Below are 16,638 nucleotides of genomic sequence, written 5' to 3'. Positions count from 1 at the left end.
GAGAAGAGGTATCTTTCGCATTGCCACCACCCACAAAGGAGGAAAACCAAAGCTAGTTTTCTGGAGAAAATGAATTCTGAAATTCTTTTTTTAAGCAACCAGCAGACCTTTGAGACTTCCAAAATTTAATGCAAGTGCTGATCATGTTACTTCCCTCCTCATTCTAAAGATTTTTAGTAACTTCAGACCCCACTGCTAGTTTTCTTCCCTTTGGTCCTTTGTTTTTGTGCCTAGAACTTGTCACTTCCTTGAAAGGAAAGTTAAAAACTCAACTATCTGGAAATAGAAATTAGGTTAAATCACAGCTCATGCAAATTCTACTAATAAAACTATTTTCAAAAACTGGGCAAGTTTCCAGATATAGATGAAAAGGTATAAAATAAGATTGCAGAAAAAGGTCTGTAAGAACCAGTGTGATAACAACTGGGATCCCTTAACCTCTATCAAACCTCATAATGCTATAAAGCTTATGGTAACAAACTAAAGCATATGCTAAGTCACGTTGATTTTAATTTTGTTTATGCATATGATAGATTTAAGCATAACTAATTTTAACAACCCTTTTGTTGGCCAGGAATATAAATATTAATATGCTCATTTCACTAATGAACACATAACCTTGCTAAACAAATGAAAAATTAAGAGCATTCCCTCCGTGCAGGTCTGACCAGAGCCCACTGTGTTACATTAAGGCACAATCTGGTAAAAGCAAAACTCTGAGGTGAGTTCTCAGTCACCCCTGACCATGTGGTAAATCCCATAATGGCAGACATTGGAGGGGTTGGGTTCTTTCAGGAGTGTGTATAGGAAGAGAAGAATATATAGTACTGTCCACACTGATCTATCAGTGCCGAGGATGTCATCCTAGGGGTTGGAGTCCTGCTGGGAAATTGGGTGTAACTGGAAAAAATTAACAGTAAGATGGCCTCCTAACATTGCACTCATTACTATTTAAATGTTATTCTGTGAAAGCTTGATAGTTCAAGGAATAGCTCATTTTCCCAGCTTATACTGTTCTTGTTCCACTAGAAATATTGCCTTTGTGATGAAGTATTTCTTTTGTCCCCTTTTTCACCTTACTCTGTTCTTCTCATCCCCATCTTTTCTTTTTCCTCCCACCCTTCATTCCTTTCCATTTTCCCAAGTTCTCTCATTCATTCCATTCTCTTACTTATCCTTTTTTTTTCATTTCACCATCTTTCAGTCTTTGAGGAAGAACAGTTCGTTTTGTAGGAAAATGGAAAAGCAAAAAGTAAGCTATTTTTCTTAACAGGGAACCATACCTACAGTAAACTAATGCAGGATTGTTATTGTTTGGAACAAATCTGAGTTTCCCATCAGCCAGGCCCACTCTAATTCTGTGTCAAAGAGCTCTTTGCACACCCAGCAGGCTAACAAATACATAGACTTTTTAACAAGACCTTTAAAAAGCTTTCACTCAAATATTTGGCGCAGACTTAGAGGGGTTTTTTTTTAGGCAATGAAGGAAGCCTGCTTTGAGGAGAATGACATTACTGCTTAAAATGAAAACATGAAAATGTACCTTCCCCCCACCCCCAGAGAAAAGGCACGCTACTACATGTTGCTGCATATAATTCACTAGTTGAATTAAAATAATTTGGAAAAGTCTTTGCTTATTCTAAAAAAACAATCAACAGTTTAAAAGAATTCCATGACCTGTACTATCAGAAATTTACTATATAGGAAAAATTTTATAGATACAGCTGTTTTGTGAAATGGATGTTCACCTGATTATTTGTAAATTAGTTCAAGAACTGCATAATTCTGGTTTTAGAAGCTATACAAGGTGGGTGGGAGTATTTTCTTTAAAACAATACTTAGAATCTGTCTTGCAATCCAATTCATCTATTGAACAGTAAACAATGAAAGTAGGTTTTGTTCCTTCATTTGATTACATTGTTCCAGCAAATGCAATCACAGAAAGATTAACTACCTTCTGAGATAAGACACAGGCCCCAGCCAGAGGCAGCTGTTAAAGTTTCATATCTGCTTCACAAGCAATTGTCTGTGTCTAAGTAAGCAGTGTCTTATACAGAAGGGATGGGCAAGAGGTGACTGCATGAAGGAAGAGGGCTAATTTTAATTTCTCTGAGTACAGTTTCATTTGAATAGCTATTGATTTTTAATGTAAAAGCATTGACAAGGCACAATACTTTTACTTACAACCTATTTTATCACATGACAAAACTACAGGGCCTTTTTTCCATCTCTTCTGCAGCAGGATACCCAGTGCATATTTGTTACATTATAAGAAACATGTAATTTTTTTGGTAAGTGAAATGATAGCTCCAAGAAAGGCTTTCTGATATAATAAAGCAAAGCACATTTTAGCAAAGACCTCAAGTCTTTAGAAAGCCTCCTTTCTTGGTTATCAGTTGTGATGACAGACATAACAGATCCTTCTGTAAACACAGAAAAGTAATCTTCTCTGATTGAACTTGCCTTTTACCTTAACAGAGCCTGTGGAGGTCCATGGTTCTTAAACTTCTCTCCCTTGTTTCTACTTTGTTAGCCACATTTGATTCAGTCTCAGTTGAACACCACTTTATTCCCCTACTATCACTTGGTCTAAGCAATTCTCAGTGCTTGAAAAGCAAGTTAAACCTTGACTTGTCTACTGTTCCTGAATATGATTCATTTATTAGAAGATTAATATGATTATCTATTAGATTCTGATTAATCACTAAGCAGATCACTAGTACATTCAATTTTAAGAGAAGCACTCTTTCTCTTACTTCAATCCACATGCTCTAGCGTGGCTGGAAATTGTTCAGGTATTATAAAAAAAAAATCACATGATATTTCTGGACACCTTATCAATTTGATTATAGCAAAAGGAAAAAGCAGCACCAGAACAACTTAGTTACTGGAGAAAAGACTGAATATTCTGACTGTAATGATCAGGAGAGCTGGAACATAAAATATGTGGAACATGAACAACCCATAAGGAACTCACTTTGTAAGGAAGCTCCTCAGTTGGGAGCTGCAGAAGTGAACAGTCTGGGGCATCAAAGAAGGACTGAGGACCATTGCTATAACCCACAGAAAACATCAAGTTTCTGCCCATAACATACTACAATATTGTCCAATTTAATATGCAAATTTTAATTAGCAAAGACAGCAGCAGTTAGTCTGTAAAGGGTCCTAGGGCACTGCCACAAGACTGGAGCTATACAAGAGAGACCAATTAATGAAAAATTAAGTTTGAACATGAATAGCCTTTCCTAAACAGGGCTTTGTTGCAAGGGTGACTTTGGCTTAAACAGTAGAAATAATTCTCAGTTGCATTTGCCAGAAGCAATTTTTACATGTAATAAACATACACAAGGTAGCATATATCAGTGGTTCCCACTTGGTATCTGTCAGTTAGTATTATAAATTGAAAAGATTTGTACACACTTCATGAACCCTGTTACCTTCACCTCAACCCCAAAATTCAGAGTTGTTGACTAACTCAGTGAAAGCTTACTTCTCTCAGTCTTGGGAAGTTGAAGGATCACAAGAAATGCTGAGAATTTTGGTTTGGTGCATACCAGGAGGGATTAAATTGTTTACTTACTTATCACTTAATATCAAATACCCATGCTTTAAGCTATTACAGAATTAATATTTTATCTCTAGAAAAAGGATTAATACCAATTTGTGCTGCATATAAGAATCACTGCAGTTTATACAACAGTAATTTCCAATGTGAATGAGAGCCGCACAAACATAAATAGAAGAATACTCTGCTAATACATTATTAAAAGAATTTAATATGAGGCTTTAAATGAAAATTGACTTAGTATGTCTAAAAAAAGCTGACTACAATAGACTGAACTAGTTTTCCAAGTTCTCCAGGAAGAAGGATCACAGGATGAAGGTCTTTTCACATAAAATGTTTTCAGACAGGGTCCACCAGATGAAGTATGATTGAATTAAGCCCATTCATAAAAGCCTTATCAAGTTAGCACCACTCATTTACAAAAGCAAAAGAACAAAAGAAATACTCAAATATGATTTTCAGTAGGTAAAACTGGTGTAAAAAGCTCTGTGTCAGAAAACACTGAGGGCCAGCACTGGAAACCAGACACAGCAGCACAGCCAGGAGAGCAGAGACTGCCACCAGCCAGGGTCCAGCCCCACTTCACCTGAAAAGCTGCCAGGTCAGGAGAGAGCAGCTGAGAGTCTAAATCTTTAGGCACACTCCTAAGGACAACATTAGGAACTTACTGTAAAATAAGACTTGCTGAGAATAATGAGGACAAGAGATCTCAGGGAGCAACTCTACAGTCAAGTTGAGAATCCAGAGCCAAATACCAAAAAAACCCAGACAAGGCAGGGCTAGAGCTGCAGCCCAGCAGCATTCCTGCAGAGAGGAAAAAAAAGGGGTACCTAGGGCTGAGCTAAATAGAGCTCCTCATCAGGAGGGGTGGGTGGAGGCAACAGGTGAGGCTGCTCAGGGCATTTAGGGCCTGTTAGTTCACACCAGGTTCTGACAGCTTGAAAACACTCTTGGTCCCCTGAAAGCAGCTGCTTTGCTAACATTTATAGCTCTTCTTTTACCTTTTCTTGCCATACTCCCCAAGGTAAAAAATTAAAAAGAAAGCATTTCTTTCAAGATTACAGTGTGATCACACAAGCTTAAATTACATTCCCAAGTATTTCTCATGCTGCATTTAAATTCACTATGGTTTCTCTTTAAGTTCCTGATGGGAATTATACTCAAGTGATTTCCAGCCTCTCTTTTGCTCTCTATAACATTGGACTTCAACAAGCTGGCAGATCAGATAGACATGAGGCTATTCATGCTTCCCCTTCATTTTATCAACAGAGCAAATGAATGCTCTGAATCAAGGAGAAAACAGAGGACATGTCAACACCATTCAGTAAGCACCATGCAGAGGTGATAGTTTGGGTTGTGGAAGCAGAATGGAGATGTCACCACAACACTTCTTCCTGGCAAGTTACTCCTGTTGAGCAGTATTTTTCAGTAGTGTTAACTGTTCTAATTGTAGTGCTGCACTTTCTTTCATGCCTTCTCTTAGCACTTTTAGCTCCTCTGCATGGCAAAATAGCATATGGTATAGGACACTAAAAATAATAATAGCAAAGGAAAATATACAGGGATAATGGTCAAGAATCTGCACCACCTTATACTCTGGGATGTCCTGGTGTTAGGTACACAAAGATCCCTGGTATTAGGAAGGTATACATGTTGCATGTTCTGCAAGACACTGTGGGATGTTATTTAAAATAGCAGCTGGAGGGAAGGAGAACTGGCCACATTGATTCCAAGCTGGTAGTGTGGGGCTCCTACCATTTTCAGAACAGTGCACCAAATTGATGCAAGTGAACACAGGCAGAGAAAAATGTTTTGAGCTGTCACAAGGCTGTGAGGAATGTGATCACATGCTGTGTAGGCACAAGTCATGTGCAGAGCCAGCTGTGCCAATAATCACTTGAAAATTAAATTGTAAGAGCAATGGGGCCTGTGATATCTGTTCGAGACAGTATAATTCCTCAAATATATCCTAGGTCTGTGCAAATACAGTGTTTGCTTAGCTGTGAATTCTCTGAAGAATTGTGTTGCATTTTTTTTTCCTGCTTAAGATGAATGAAACTGTGTCGGTCCTGAGTGACAAGGCTTTAATGACCCTAATTGGCCTCATCTTACACTCCCACCCACACACTCTGCCTATTGGCCCTGGAGTGCTACTTAAACTCAGGTCTGAGCCTGTGTAGCTTTGGTGGCTCTATTTCTATGTGATATGGCCTTTTTTTCCTTAGTGTTGCTGCTGGTAATGCCTTATAGCTTACAGAACTCCTTCTGCTTCTCATCTGCCGCCATTTAGGCTGTCCCTATGGTTTGTCATTTATATAATCTGTTGTCATATTGCATTTTAAAGGTATGGTTTTTCCTTCCTGTACAATGAGCCTGTTCAGAGAAGTGAAAATGAAGTTCAGCAAAAGTGAATACAGGAAGCTGATGGAGGCTGAGTATGAGTGATGATAATGCTTTACTTTGGCTTCTTTAGATATGCCCATTAAATTACTTGTAGTTTTCTTCCTTGTTGTTCTACAGAGGGGGTTTGGCTGCTTTTGCTGCTTCAGAAAGCAATTACAAGGCAATTGTTTTAGTGAGGATTCATACTTTATTTGGTGTTTCATGAACACCCTGTTGTTGAATCCCATGAGTGTAATACTGACAGGATAATCTGTGTGGCATAGGATTATTCTGTGAGCATTTTGACCTTGTCTTATTTTATAAGTGTGAGGAGATAAAGGTTTCTTGTGGTGCACCATGGGCCAAACTGCAACTCAAATGTGACCACTCTGTTTGTATCAGTCAAGTCCTACTGTACTTTTTGAGGAAGGCCTGCCATCCCAGATGCTCTTCTCATAAAGCAGGCAACTGAGAAAAGGGGAGCAATAACATTCCTTTTTCCCCAGTGCCACATTTCTTACTACAGAATGAGCTCTTTTTTGTGGAAGCCGTAAAAGACTGCAAGGGGCAAGATGTTTCCATTTTAAGAGTGTCAAGAAAGGGGGTTTTCTGCCCTCTAAAACCACACAGAAGAAAGGAGAAAAAAAGGTAGGAAGGAAGTAGTATCTCTTCCTTGTAGCACAGAACTTGGACATGAATTAAGAGTCATGTAAAGCTATTCAGAAAGTCCATCCCAAAAACTAGAGGCTGCCTGAGTCCCAGCTTTGTCTAGAAGCCTTGCCTATCCTTGCTTGCACAGAAAGCTATGTTATTCTGGAAAGAAAGAAGGAAATTATTTCTGCCTTATAGCTACTAGTAAAGAGGAAGTCAGTAGTTAGTTGTGTGTTTGTGGGTGTGAATTTGCTGAGGGATGACCCAGCTGGAGGTAGAACTACATCTCTTGGTTATAACTGCCTGGAGGGTTCTGATGCTGCAGCAGCTCTAGCCTGGTCAGGTGGGAGCTATGGCAGCAGAAGCTGCCTCAGCAGGATTATTATGCAAAACAGACCAGATGTTTATGGCATAGGGAACCTATTTTTTAACAATCAGAGATACTAATGATGATCATCGTAGGTGTTGTTATAGACAGTATTTAAAGTGATTTGGGCAGCCCTGTCTGACTACCAGATATTTTAGAAAAGGCAGGGAAGGAAAAATATATCCTCTTAGTGATACATAAGAATTTTCAGTGTAGGACTAGTGTATCAATTATGTTTCTTTTTCATCAGTGTAGAGGAGGACGCTGCCATTAGGCAGGAAAATTACTTTCCTTTTCCCCCCTTACTGCTGCAGTTTTCACAGCCGCCTTCTTACAAGTTGTCTGCAGTTTGTTGTTAAACCACTTTTGCCCCATAAGACACTGATATTTTTTAAAACAATATTCTGTATGCTTTTTATATGATGTGTAATCTGTTGTGGAGCCATGGATATAGGCATTAATGTTCAACCTAAATCACCATTTTTTCCAGTAGGTCTAGTGTACTTGGCATACACCAGGCTAGTGTATCTCCAAGAATATTGCTTTGCACTCAGCCTTCATGCTGTTCTCTCCCTTCCCCAGAGGCTTTCTTCAGCCCTTTAATGGCCTTGGTGTTTCCCTTGGGCCACAAGCCATGAATGATCTCTTCACCTGCTCTCAGAAAGCTTTATATTTTGCTTCTGTGTTCCCTGGTGCAACACCAACAGCCCTTGGCAGAGCAGGACCTGGCTTCTCTTCTCATGCTTTCAGTCCCCAATGCTCTGTGTGATTTAAAGTCTTGTACTCTGTCATGACTGTATCAGAAGGAACAGTCCTGCTCTCACAGGGACTAAGATCATATGCAGGAGAGGTGCAGCTTCTTTCTCTGGTAGAATGTTAGGTTGCCACGTTGAAGCTTTTTTTCCAAGGAATATAAAAGATAAACAGTAACATACCTGGGAAGGAATGATAAGTTAGCTATTAACTTTGGCTAGGAGCTTTTTTTTTTTTTTTAAGTGTTTAGGGAAATTGAAGCTAAAAGTAAGTCTCTCGTTTTCATGGCTATTTTAATCTAAATGAGGAAGTTTTTTTGTGTGTAGAAAAACCTTTAGATTCCTGTCTTTCTGAAATGCTCCCTAATTACTGAGGCATTGTAAGCTATCAAATAAATATTAAATATACATAGGCTTTTACATAAGGACAGACACTAGCAAACAGTGGAAGGGGTAATACTCTGGCACATCAAGGCTTGTTTGCAGAGTAGCTCTTAGGTACACTTGTACAACAAGCAGAGCCATTCAAACCTACTCAATAGAAATAATTCTCACTGATATTTGAAGCTGTTATGGGTTTATGACAGGACCTACATGGACATTTTCCAAGCCACAAATTATATGACATAAGAGGTTGGGAGCAAGCAGTAGATTTAGATATTCAAAGTCAGTATGACACAATGCACTGTTAATAAGTAATTGACTGTAAATGCAGCTCTCTACAAGAAGATTAACTGTGCTCCCTTTTGGAACATAATTACTTGAGTGAACTTCTCTCCTGAAAGAGAAATCAAATATTTGTGGGAGTCTCCTGGAGGTGAAAAAAACCCTTTTTTGGATTAACATAGGAATGTACTGTTATAAAATGTATGTTTTTTGTTAAGTATAAAGTAATGTTTGAGTAAGTTGCAGTTATCTAGAGATGAATACCTGAGGATTGTTAGCTGTTGAGAAAGTGCAAGCTTGATTTGAATTACTGGCTTGTATGAAGTAAAGAAATCTGATGGTGTGTGGTGCAGTGCATTGGGCCAGTCTTTTGCTGCTGGGGATTTGCCTGTAAGGACTAACAAAGCCTTTAGTCTAGTTTATTTATTCATTCACACTTGTTCTTACTTCCCTTTAAAGGAACTGAACCCCAGTGCCTTAGAAAAAACCTAAACTTTCTGCTAGCTGGATGAAAGCTAAGTACAGTGATGGAGACACAGCATGAGTGCCTTTGTGTACCATCCTTTCTCCTCTCAAACATGTCAGAGAAGCCAAGGGGGAAATGTAGAATTAGAAAAGGAAGAGAACAAATGTGGTAAAGAGAGATGAAAGTGGAATGCCAGAGGCACAATGAGCAGATGAAGCAGACTGAATGAAGAATGGTGATGGGAAAGACTTCATGCTTTCTTTTTGTGTAAGAGTAATGGAGAAATGTGTGGTTTGCCTGTTTTCACTCCCTGTCTCCAGGATGGTTGCAGCTATGACTGTGCAGGACTGATACTGGGCAAGATGCTCTGTGTCCTGTCTGCTGTAGCTGCTACCTGGCCAAGATAAATATGCTTGGCTGACCTGGAAGTCTGCAGACCATGTCTGTAGTTGCTGTATTTGATAACTGGTGCTCTTGGTAACCTGTGCAACTGCAGATGGACTTTGTCATGCAAGCTGAGGAATGTCTGTGCCAGCAGTGCTCTGAAGCCTCAAGTGAGAGCACCTAATATCTGAGTGACAGTCCTACCCCACACCAAGTCCCTGCAGTTCCTGCTTGCTAGGTGCAGGTTACATCTTTTGTAGCAAGTGACTATCTATCAGACAGCCAGGTCTGACAGAAGGAACAGTAGATCTCTTGCTGTTAAAGTACACCAGCGGCACAATTTCCTCAACCAGGCAAAATCAGGAGTATGCCTTACACAGTTCTTTGCAGGATTACATCACCTTTATGGCCAAATTGTCAGAATTTTGAAAAGGAAAACCATTGCACATTGAAAGGTGAGCATAGATGGATAACTATCATGCATTGCTCTGGATTTTCTGCCTTCCCCAGTGTTTCTGTCTCTGGGAGTCTCTTGGCAGTATGTAAGAGCTGCAAGTTAACTAAATGTCACATTGTATTGTGCTGTGTGATGTGCTGGCAAACTCTGCAGTGGAGTAGGACCAACCATGTCAGTAGTGAAACTGTTCCCAGTGAAGTTCTATTTGCATTCCTTGTAAAGTGCTACTGAAGCCTCTGAAGGATTCAATTTCCTTTCTATTTTTGTATCATTTTCCAAGTCTGTAGTTAATACTGACTGACAGGGCCAGCTGAGAATCTTGGGATTTCCTATTACAGATAATTAAGGAAAATACTAATTCACGCACAGACAGATGCCTTGTTGTAAATTGCACTGCATGAATATCTTTGCCTTCACTGCTAATTCTGTTTCCTACTGATTACTGAATCTGACTCATTTTATAAGGTGCTAGGGGCGTGCAGCAGGTTTCCAGCCAGGAGATGTGTAAAGAAAGCTTCAGAGAAGCTTGATCTTATGTTTTCTGAAGTGTTGCTTTTATGGGCCAGTTGTCTGAATAGTTCCGACCTAAGATATATGACAGCTTGTATTTTATGCTTTGTTAATGGAGCTTGGAGAAGGACCTGGGAGAGGGAACTGCTTTTATCAAGGACTTTTCCAGTTCACCTTATTTATTTTAAAACTGGTGTTTGGTTTTATTTTAGGCTAAATTTAAGTTTCCTGTTTTGTTCAAAAGAGAGATTGCTGTCAGGGAGCAGTAATAACAGGTGGTTCTGCAATATAGGTGAGCCAGAAGCTGAGGATGACAGCAAAGCAGTGTAGAAAGTAGCCTCACCAATGCCACAGGACTTGTGCAGGAAGAGCAGAGATGGCCCAGTGGCAGCCACAGCCATTGTGAGACAAGTCTAGTGCTTAATTGTGCCAGGGTCTAAATAAGAAAGATGAGTTGGGGTCCAGCAGGGATCAGCAGGGCATGTTAATTGTCAGCATAAACATGTAACCACGTATTTGAGCAAGTGAGTAGCTGGTAATAGAAGTACAATGCTGTTCTCTTCAACATCTTGTGGAATAGCTCTGTTTCCTGGGAGACTGGCTGCTTATCTTGTCCGTAAAAAGATCTGATAGTAATCCCTGTTCTCTAGGAAGGAAGGTGCTGAAGTCTCCTGAGTCATAACTTGCCAACAAGCAAAACGGTAAATGTTGTTTGTAACACGTCTAAGTACAATGAAACATGAGTGGAGAGGAAGGAGATATGTGCTTGTCTTGCACCTTCTCAAGTGTCTCCTGCAGAGGGATATGAGACTATGTTTGCTGGAGCCCCACCAGTTTGCTCCCATCTGCCTGCACTGGGTACCAGCAGGAGGGACATTCTGGCACTTCTGCCTTTTCCAGTCTTCTACCTGATGAAGAGGTAGTTTGAGTGTGCAGGCTCAGGCAAAAAACACCTGCAGTACAGGTCTGGCACCCCAACTGAGTTAGTAGAGCTGCTGCTTTGGTGAGGGGAAGGACTTTCCAGTTGGAAACAGACTAAACTTTGTCTGTCATCAAGGGATCACACAAGTATGGCCTGGAGCAGATCAGAGCTTACCCTTCAGCACTTCATCCAGATGAATTTTGAAGTTCTGTTCTTTGAATATCCAAGTTACCAATCTGGGGGCACTTTGGACAAATCAATGCTGCTAGCAGGCATGCTTAACACTAACTTCCTTGTGCTGGGGAAAAAAAAATACAGATTAGATTCCTGGAGTTCAGCACAAAAGATGGGAAATCAGTAGAAATAAACAGGACGTAAGTTTAGTATACTATGAATGTACTTGGCTGAGGTTGCTGAGTGTCCTAAAAGACAAGGCTATGGCAAATCTCAGTAACTGGATTTTGACAGACTCCATTGCAATACCTTCCTTTCTAGCTCTGTTGTGCCTCTACTTTTAACCTTATTTTATAATTTCATGTCTCAGCATAGTTAACTGTGATTATGGTCATTGATATCTATTCAGTGAACTGCTTTTTACCAAGCTTTGCTTCCAAGACCATTAACCCCTAAGTGCTGGGGCTATTAGCAAAACAAAGGCAATCCACACACCTCCAATTTGCAACTAATTCCCTATATCCTCCCCCCTAGAATGCTGCAAAAACAATGTCTAGCCATGCACGCTTATTCTACTGATCTGAACAACCCAGTCAGCGTTGAAACTTGTATTTTTCTAGCCATACACTGCAGTCATCCTAACCCACAGCATCACTGCTACACAGAGTAAGGTACTCTGTGAGCTTTAGTTAGGCTCTTAATATTAGAGAGCTGAAGTTAAAGTATTTGTGTGTATACAGAATGCCATTTTGTAAAAGCATATGACTCACTTGGCACTTACTAGAATATGGAGTTTATGATAGAATTATAAAATAGTCTTGCTGAGAAGGAACCTCAGGAGGTCTCTCATCTAGCCTCCAGCTCAAGGCAGGGTCAGCTCAAAGGTCAGACCAGACTGTTCACGGCTTTATCTAGGTAGCTTTGGAACCTTAAAGAATGGGAACTGCACAGTCTCTCTGGGCACCTTGTTTCCCTGCCTGCAGAGGTTTTTCTGTACCTGCAGCTGGAATTTCTCTCAAGACCAGCACATGTTATTACAATTAAAATAATATTGTAAAACAAGTGTGTTGGACTGTAGTTCAGGAGTAATGTCAGATGCAGAGCTGAAAATGTACATGAGCCACAAAGGAAACGCTGTGGATGGGGACAGAAGCCAATGTCTGTCAAATCTGTTCTAGCTGCGATCCAGGGGCCCTACTCATGGCTCTTAATTGCACATGGAACTCAATGTCTGTAACTCAGCCAGAGTAGAGGCTGCTACAGAAACAGTGCCATGCCAACAAAAGTACCCTGAAGTAAAAGAGGTGTTTGTAAAAGTTATATTTGATTAAATCTTCCATACCTTGGTTTCCTGAGGAGTTTGACACATTTCTACCCCCTGCAATCTAGGCATGATTTGCGTCTCTGCTGCTCATTCTTTGTAGAGCAGCAAAACCAGCATGAAATTGATGTGCTCTTCTTTCATTGCTGCCCAAAAGGTTCTGAATAGCAACCCTGGAACAGAGTGGGCTTGTTGACTTCATTCTGCAGCTGCATGAAAAATCTGCCTCTAAGCCTGCAGCTTCAAGAAGACAGCACAGCATCTGTTCACATAAAAGATAGCTTTGAGTTTGTCTTTTTTTTAAATAATGAGAAACTTAAACTACTGGGTTTGAATGGAAACTTGGAAACAGGTTACTTGGCTTCCCTCATTTGCCAAGGAAAGCTTTCCACTTATCTTTGACAAAGGACTGGATGGATTTTCTTCAATTTAATTTAAATATTTTTGCTCCACATGTGGAGAAATTAACATCTAATTTATGAGAAACTTCACTTCTGGTATAATAATTATATTATGTGAATCTCTGTTTAGTCAAGGTACAAAGTCTGATTTTTATGGGATGGTTCTTTCTATAGGTATTCTTTATATGCATTTGCTCATCACCATGATAGGTTCCTATCAGTTTGTAACACTGTGTCCTTCACAGAAGTTATGGTTAACCCAGGGGCCAAATGCAGAGTGCTAGGGAGTAACATCTGGGCATCTGATTTCCATGGGATCATGCATAGTTCTGCTCTAATAAAGCCTAGTGCATCATGTTTAAAAACAAAAAAGGCATTCTTTGAGCAGATCTTGAAGTCACAACATACTGCAATGTCTCTATTATCCTTCTGTTCTCATTATGTACACAGGTTTGTAAAGCCATTATTATGGACATGTTCTAAAATCAATATTGAACTATTGCTTAGCAGATTGATAGCCTGACTTCTAAAAAATATTTCTACTGTTTCTTTGGAAATTGCTGTCTTCATAGTCCAGCTTAGAAGTTTTGTTATTGAGTACTGGGAATGGCATTTAATTGGCAAGTGTTCTACCATAAAACCCAGGTACCTTGGTCTGTCTGCTTTCCAGTAAGCTGTAACAATATTCCTGCCTGTGCAAATCTGGCCGAGGTATTCTGTCAGTGCATTCTTTGTTCTGAGATGCCTGGGTTGATACCTTTGTGTGGATTTGTGGTGGTGGGTGTTCATTGCCAGGTGGCCTCACCACTCCATAACAGAGCATTTCTGTTGTCCTGGGACTGTCAGACTTCACCAAGAGACTTTTGTATGGGAAGCTTCAGCTCCTCAAAGGAAGGCTATGCAGGACAAAGAGGTAAAAGCTTCATGGCTTTGTTCAGCCATATCTGAAAGGACCTCAGTGTTGGAGATGAAACCAAGACAATTCTAAGCCTGCCAGAGGTAGTAAGAGCAAATTTCCCTAATGCAGTGGGGATGGCTAGAGCTCCATCAGTGATGTTTATGGCCAGTTGTTTGGCAGGACTGTGGTTTGCAAACCTGGCATTTTATTTCCCTGTCAATGGCAGAAGGAATCCCTCAGTTACAGATTGTCTCAAACAGAAATATTCACATCCATACACAGAGCTAGTTTACACAATGGAGCCCAGTGTAGAAAGGGAGATGAGTCTGGTGCCCAGAGCTGTAGTACTGCTTTTCCTTACTGTGTTGCTTCTGCTTGTCCCAGCTGGCAACTGAGTTGTCTCTGAGTGTACATCATGCATATTGCATCCATTTTCTGTGGGAAAAGCCTTGCATCATGTGAGGTTTTATTGAAATTCTGGTCCCACAACTCTCACTTAGGGAGTTTATTCGTATTTATTCTCTTAAAAGTGCTGGCTGAAATGACATTGAGGAATATCTGTATGACCTGCCGGACTAACACAGCTGTGACAAACCAGTTCAGCAGTACAAACACCAAGGAGGTGCCAGAAGCAAAGCCATGAGCTTGGTCAGCTGATCAACTCATGAGATCCTCTGTCACCATTAGGTTGGACGTGACATACACATGATCAGGGTCTAAGAAGAAAAAAGTTTTTATTCTGTGTATTCTCTAGCTTATATACTCTTAACTCAGCTTTGCTTGCATGCTGGCTGTCAAGCCCCTCCATAATCTTCATTTTTGGAGTCTGTGCTAAAAGGAATGCACCCGAAAGCAAATGGAGAGGTATTGAATTATTTACTTTTTGACTATAGTCATATTAATGAAATCCCTAAGAGTAAAATTGGAAATATGTCCAGTGTAGTCCAGAAAGCCAAAAGTCCACTGGCCTATCTTAATTTACAGCTGCCAGTAGCAAAATGTAGGACTTGACAATACCTTCAGAGTGATAAAAATGCAGTTTCAAGTAGTTAAGAATCAGATGAAGTCAAAATCCAATTTTGAAAAATAAATACACTGTTTCATTAACTCTAACATCTGATTGCAGCATGGTTCATAGCCTGAGCTGCAAAAAAAATGATTAGCAATCCTAAGGGCAGGTACAGAAATTAATGCTGCTTCATTTTCAATGAATGTTTGCTAACTTCTTTGTTTACCAGTAGGTGTCACTGGAGTCCAGCAGAGAGCTGTTACTGCTTTAAAACATCTTTTCTGCTTAATCGAACCTTTATTTCACAGAGGAACATTCAATATTTGTACATGATGACGTACATACAATAAAAATGAAGAACTGTGATCAATGCTCTTTCAACTGTTTTTGCCTGCCTTAGCTACTTATAACTGTTGGTGGATAATTCAATGATTTGAGAAAGATTCTGATTTTTTTTTCTCTGCAGCATGGCTGAATCTGGTCCAAGCTGATAATGACCAAAGCCTTCTATTTTACACAAAGATGAAACCACTTAGCAGTGCCTGTATGATTACTCAGCCCTTGCCCAATCTTGCATTTGGTGCTGGGGAGAAAATGGAAAATTAAGCCACAAGACCTAAATACTTTTTTCTCCCTTTTTTGGGACCTGTGTTGCAAATTAGTCTAGGAACTGACTGGGACAAGAAGGACCTGTCAGCCACAAAACAGCTCTCTACAAGACTGAGAAAGCATTTAAGGAACAACATTTCTTACACTTTATATTAGAAGATGCAGCACTGTACTGATGAAGGCTAGAATTGAGCTGAAGTAGAGCATGGAATGATTTTTTCCTTTTGAAAGACCTGTAGTTCTTGTCTGCTGCATGTTTGCTTGACAGCTGGTCAGGAAAGGTATTCTGATTGAGATGAGCTTTCAAGTATGTTTAAGTATCTACCATCTGAAAGGCACAAAACCCACTAAGTAGACACTGGCGTGCTGTTCATGCCACTTGGTATCATCACTAAAAGATAATAGGAATTATGTTTTGTTTTCCCCGAGCCATGGTACAAGGCTTATTCTTTGTAAAAACCACTGGGGAAACCTTTTGATTTAGTCAAAGCATCTTAGTTTGAGCCTAAACTCTTGCATCAGTAATTCTCCAATTTCTTTCAAATGTTTACAAAAAAAAAGAAAAAAAAAACAAACCAAAAAAAATGCCGCACAATAAACATTTATCTCAGCATTTCAAGGTCACAGATCCAGCAGAGAAGTCTAGCATAAAGAGGCTGCCTGCAGGCCAGTGTATTATTAGAATAATAATGTGGTTTTGGACAGTAAATGCACTGCCTGCTCTGTTGCCCTTACATGTGGCTGATCCAGTAATGAGTCATTTCCGTGACACGTCTAAAGAACTGGGCAATGCACAGATGTTTTCATCCTTTTGGTATCATTAGCTGCTTTTCTGAGTGTACTCTGCCACCTCTCCTTATCAGCCCCTCTATTCCGTGCTGTGGTGTGATCTTTGCTGTGGGGTGATTTCATGGGACATGGCTGCATTGTATGCAGGCAACCTTAAGTGTGAATAGGTTTGCCAAACTGGCACAGTGTAAGGCCCTGGACATACCAGGGTCTTGTGCAACAGACGTTGCAGCTTTCTTGGTGGTGCTGCATTATAGTCTGAGTAAAGGTGAAAGTAATTTGTCTGGGCCTCTCTTCTGGCAGGAAGCTAATGAA

General features: G+C 40.1%; 1 protein-coding gene across 1 annotated transcript in view; it reads left to right on the top strand.

Annotated features, from left to right (window-relative positions):
* WAPL (WAPL cohesin release factor) overlaps window positions 1-16,638 on the top strand; it is a 136,586-nt gene that overhangs the window by 48,570 nt on the left and 71,378 nt on the right. The window lies entirely within an intron of this gene.

This window comes from Motacilla alba, chromosome 6, assembly GCF_015832195.1.
Source record: "Motacilla alba alba isolate MOTALB_02 chromosome 6, Motacilla_alba_V1.0_pri, whole genome shotgun sequence".
NCBI lineage: Eukaryota > Metazoa > Chordata > Aves > Passeriformes > Motacillidae > Motacilla > Motacilla alba.
Note: the sequence above shows the minus strand (reverse complement) of the source record. Positions and strands in the feature narration are given on the sequence as shown.